General features: G+C 43.0%; 1 pseudogene; it reads right to left on the bottom strand.

Moving 5' to 3' along the window:
- Positions 1–3,967: 3,967 nt before the first annotated feature.
- Positions 3,968–5,569, bottom strand: LOC139030697 (T-complex protein 1 subunit epsilon pseudogene; annotated as a pseudogene).
- Between the last annotated feature and the right edge of the window lie 275 nt (positions 5,570–5,844).

The raw sequence follows: 5,844 nt of genomic DNA, 5'->3' as shown, positions 1-5,844 counted from the left end.
GATGACAGAGGATGAGATGGCTGGATGGCATCACCGACTCAATGGGCATGAGTTTGAGTAATCTCCGGAGGTTGGTGATGGACAGGGAGGCCTGGCGTGCTGTGATTCATGGGGTCGCAAAGAGTCGGACATGACTGAGTGACTGAACTGAACTGAAAATCACTGCAGATGTTGACTGTAGCCATGAAATTTAAAGACGCTTACTCCTTGGAAGAAAAGTTATGACCAGCCTAGACAGCATATTAAAAAGCAGAGATGTTACTTTGCCAACAAAGGTCCGTCTAGTCAAGGCTATGATTTTCCCAGTAGTCATGTATGGATGTGAGAGTTGGACTATAAAGAAAGCTGAGCACTGAAGAATTGATGCTTTTGAACTGTGGTGTTGGAGAAGACTTTTGAGAGTCCCTTGGACTGCCAGAAGATCCAACTAGTCCATCCTAAAGGAAGTCAGTCCTGAATATTCATTGGAAGGACTGAACTGAAGCTGAAACTCCAGTACTTTGGCCACCTGGTTCAAAGAACTGACTCATTTGAAAAGACCCTGATGGTGGGAAAGATTGAAGGCAGGAGGAGAAGAGGATGGATGAGGAGAGAGGAGAGATGGTTTGTTGGCATCACTGATTCAATGAACATGAGTTTGAGTAAACTCTAGGAGTTGGTGATGGACAGGAAGGTCTGGCGTGCTGCAGTCCATGGGGTTGCAAAGAGTCAGATATCACTGAGTGGCTGAACACAACAAAACTTTTTTTAAAAAAGCAGTGACTTTTAAGCTTGATCAGGTTTGAGAATCATCAGGAGACCTTGTTAAGACCCAGACTTCTGGCCCCCACCTCCAGAATTTCTCTGTCAGGAGGTCTGGGTTAGGATTCTGGAAGTTGCATTTCTAATTGGTTTCCAAACAGCGCAGATGCTGTAGGTCCAGGACAAGTTGATCTAAAGTAAGCCCTGACACTTATCTTCTACCAAATTTTATTCTCCCATTTTCTTGAATAACCCCACAGAGCGATTCCATTTGTATGGTTTTGTCAGGTGGCCTTGAACTGAGGTTAAAGAAAAAAAAAACAATTTGGGTTATTTTGTAGCCACGTGCTAGTTATTGACCAGATTTTTCACGTTGGTGATTTTCCTTTTGCCAATTAGCCCATGGAGTTATAGGCTGCATCTCCTAGCATTAGTTCAGAATAAGAATAAAGATAGTATGAATGAAAACAGCACTTAGATCATATGTTAACAGAGGGATGTGTACAGGTAAAGCATTTTACTCATTCCATTGGCCTTGTGTGAAAAACTCTGTGAAGTGAAGAATTTAACATTGTCCCTTGGATTCCTGCTTTTTCCCCTCACCTGCTCTGACTAGGAAAATAATTGTAACTTTAGTCTGAATGGGAATGTAGCAGCCAGGTCTTTCTGACTTCTAGATAGCTTCTGTAGTCTGGCCAAACTATCTGGCTTTCTGATTACACAGTTTTTATGAAGAGGGAAAAAATATTTTCATAGGAATCCTTTTTAAATTATTTTCTCCTCTCATGATGAAAGGCTTATCTAAAAGTTGGCACGTCATTCAGGATTGTTTCCCACTTTTTGGTCATTCCCATTCTTCCCTGACGCCACCCACCCCTTAGACAGCCAGGGATTTAAAAGTATGTTGGAAGATTTTGATGGTGTCTGCAGAGTTGAATTACATTCTTCTATATAACATTCGGACACCAAGCAGAAAGATAGCACAGTCTATCTAGCTCTTTGTAATTAGTTTCACGATATTGTTTTAATTGTGGCACAGCTTAATCACTGGCTGTGAACAGATTATGCCACATGGTTAAAATAATTATGGGGATTTGATAAGATAATGCTTTGAATTCATATAATGTTTCTTTTCCAAAAAGCTCTACACTTTAAAAGGAGAGAGAGAGAGAGCAAAGAAGGACAGCCATTCAATTCCAGCTTTGGTTGTTTTTTGCACCTTGCCAGGGCTGGTTGGTAATTATATATATATCTATATTATATAGATATATAGATATAGATAGATAGATAGATACACATAGTTATTTCAGGTCATAGTCTACTTGTCTAAGAAAGTATTTTATCCAGTACTCAAAGATTCTGAATATAGTGTGAAATGATACATACTTGATTTGCTAGCTAATACCAGACTATACAGCTGGTAGCCTAGGCAAGCCTGTATGGATGCATTAGTTCTAAATCTAAACATTTGCTTGCAAAGCTGATGGCTACTGGGTCCATGAGCAGTTCTTTACTTTCAGAAGAGTGCAGTCTGGTCATAAACCTTTCTTAGAACTACCATACAATTTGTATGGTTTATTGAACATTCATTCATTCCAAGTAGTATGCCTACTATGTGCTAGTCAGTAAGTTCAGTCACTCAGTTATACCCGACTCTTTGTGACCCCATGGACTGCAGCACACCTGGCTTCCCTGTCCATCACCAACTCCCAGAGCTTGCTCCGACTCATGTCCCTCGAGTCAGTGATGCCATCCAGCCATCTCATCCTCTGTTATCCCCTTCTCCTTCCACCTTCAATCTTTCCCAGCATCAGGGTCTTTTCCAATGAGTTGGCTCTTCGCATCAAGTGGCCTAAGTATTGGAGTTTCAGCCTTCAGCATCAGTCCTTCCAATGAATATTCAGGGTTGGTTTCCTTTAGGATTGACTGGTTTGATCTCCTTTCAGTCCAAGGGATACTCAAGAGTCTTCTCCAACACCACAGTTCAAAAGCATCAATTCTTCAGCACTCGACTTTCTTTATGGGCTCAGTCAGTAAAGAGTCTGCCTGCAATACGGGAGACCTGGGTTCGATTCCTGGGTTGGGAAGATCTCCTGGAGAAGGAAATGGCAACTCACTCCTATGTTTTTGCCTGGAGAATTCCAAGGACAGAGGACAGGGCTACAGGCCATGGGGTCACAAAGAGTCAGACATGACTGAGTGACTTTCACTTCACATCTTTCTTTATGGTTCAACTCTCACATTCATACATGACCACTGGAAAAAACATAGCTTTGACTAGACAGAACTCTATTGGTAAACTAATGTCTCTGCTTTTTAATATGCTGTCTAGGTTTGCCATAGCTTTTCTCTAAGGATCAGTGTCTTTTAATTTCACGGCTGAAATCACCACCTGCAGTGATTTTGGAGCCCAAGAAAATAAATTCTGTCACTGTTTCCATCGTTTCCCCATCTATTTGCCATAAAGTGATGGGACTGGATGCCATGATCTTTGTTTTTTAAATGTTGAGTTTTAAGCCAGCTTTTTCACTCTCCTCTTTCACTTTCATCAAAAGGCTCCTTAGTTCTTCTTTACTTTATGCCATAAAGGTGGTGTCATCTGCATATCTGAGGTTATTGATATTTCTGCCTGCAATCTTGGTTTCAGCTTGTGTTTCATCCAGTCTGGCATTTCTCATGATGTACTCTGCATATAAGCTAAATAAGCAGGGTGACAATATACAGCTTTGACGTACTCCTTTCCCAGTTTGGAACTAGTCTATTGCTGCATATGCCGTTCTAACTGTTACTTTCTTTTTTTGTCAGTATTTAAATAAACTTAATAGGACCAAGCCCATATTCCTCAATGTTAAACTAAATCTTGAGAACAAACTGAACATTTAAAGCTGTTAAAAACAGGTTCTACATTTTATTAAAAAAAAATCAACTCAAACCCCTTCAATTAAGGCATTTGATGAATGTTACAGTGAATGTTTGTTAACTTGAGCAGAATATAAAGGTCGTTTAAAGTGTTCCCTTTAATACAACAAATACAAAACCTTGTGAGATCATACCTCTATAATTTCATGTCTTTGAACAGGTGAAACTATGGTTACCAAACAGCTACTGTTGTCACAGTGTCTGATACAGGGTAACAGTAAATAGCTGTAGATGCAGCACAAGACACCCATTTATTTAGTCACAGTAGTGGATCTTACTCCTCATTTTATTCTAAATTTCATCTTTACTATTCAGATTCTCCAGGCTTATGGATGTCGTCAATCTTCAAAGTCATTCTAACCATTTGTGTTACAAGAGACATCAGCTGCTTTTTGCCTATCAAGATTTCTATGACATTTTGATGTTTCATATCATATGATGTTTCATATCATTGGATCCCGAGGGTGGGGTTCACCTCCTTCACGTGTCTGGCCCGGACGTCAGTCATGGTCTGGATGGGCTTCATGCCGCTGTTCTCCGCGGATTCCTTGGGGATGACCACCATTCACTCGGCAAAGGCGTGCATGGGTACTGCTCCAGGGCCGGGCACTGGTCGGCCTCCTGGCTGACCATCAGGGCGCAGGCCATCTCCGTAGTGCCCCTACAATACACCATGCGGTTATCCGGGATGAGGTTGCCGATGACACGCAGAGCATGGTGACGGGAACGCTTGGCCTCCTCTATGATCATCTTATTTCCTCCTCTGATCAACAGTGATGGCTCTGGAGTTCTTACACTGCTCGATGATCAGCATCTTGTCTTTGGTGGTCCCAAATGAGATCTCTTTCACAAGACCTGCAAAGCCCAGCTTCTCAGCTGTGAGCTCTGAGAACCTAGGGGTGATGTGGCCACCTGTGGCAATGGGATCAACTCAATTTCAGATCCTCCAACCTAGTGAGCTGCCGGCAGGTTATTCTGGAGAAGTAAATGATTAGCTTCCTCATCAAAGCCCCACTGGCAAATAACTAGGTTAGCACCAGTTTCTTTTATGTGCTGGATCATCTCTTCAAACTTCTCCATTTCGCACTTCTGAAGGGCTTTAAAATCTGCCACAGATGTCACATCCAGCTTATGCTTCATCTTTGGTTTCGGTGGCTCAAATGAACATGTGAGGATTGTACCCTTGGCATCTTCCACTTGCTTGGGCATCTGCGGGTGACTGAAGTCCTTGTCCACAATCAAGCCCTGGATTAGCTTTCTGTCCTTCAGCCACCCACGCACCTTGCCTTCTGCCCTGATGAGCTGGAAGTCAATGGCCCTGTGCTGCGTGTCAGCCACGGTGAGGACAGTGCACGGTCATCTCAGCCGTTTGTCAGTGATAGCTGTTAATTACTTTGGAGCCCAGCGTGGTCTTCGCTGTCTGGATCAGGGGCTCAGTGTTCTTCATGTCGACAAGGACACTGTCGCTGATCTTGTCCAGGTGCTCAATAATGATGCAGGTGGCCTGCTCCTGGCCGTCGGTGATCCTGATTGGGTGAATGTGGAGGTCCAGCAGCTGCTCAGCCATTTCCAACAGGACAACCACTCCTGTGGTTCCATCTCCAATCTCATCATCCTGTGATTTGGATAGTTCAGCCATCAGCTTGGTGATCTGATGGTCAACATCCATCATGCTTAAGAGGGTGGCACTATCATTGGTTACAGTCATGTCTCCATGCTTATTCACCATCATCTTATCAAGCCCATTTGGTCCAAGTGATGTTTTCATTGTATTTGCTACAGCCTTTGCTGCCATTATATGAGATTTGAGGGCCTCAAGTACCATAAGATGAGACTTGCATTCCTGATCCTTGATGATGAGGAAAGGACCACCATAATTGTCGAAGTTGAGGGTCCCCATGGACCCCATGATGCAGTAGCAAGAGTTACTCTCCCTCAACGGTGGAGACCACCCCAGAACCCAGAGCCCACCTTTCTCTCCAGGGCTATCTGTTGCTTCTTGATCTGCATACAGGTTTCTCAGGAGGCAGGTAAGGTGGTCTGGTACTCTCATCTCTTTAAAAATTTTCCACAATTTGTTGTGATCCACATAGTTAAAGGCTATGTGCCAAGTGCTGTTCTGAACTCTTACAGTGAACAAGTTAAGCAAAATTTCTACCCTCATGTCCCTGACATTCTAGATGT

Source organism: Odocoileus virginianus, chromosome 23 (genome assembly GCF_023699985.2).
Source record: "Odocoileus virginianus isolate 20LAN1187 ecotype Illinois chromosome 23, Ovbor_1.2, whole genome shotgun sequence".
Lineage (NCBI taxonomy): Eukaryota > Metazoa > Chordata > Mammalia > Artiodactyla > Cervidae > Odocoileus > Odocoileus virginianus.
The sequence above is the reverse complement of the archived record's forward strand: the minus strand, read 5'-3'. Positions and strand labels throughout refer to the sequence as shown.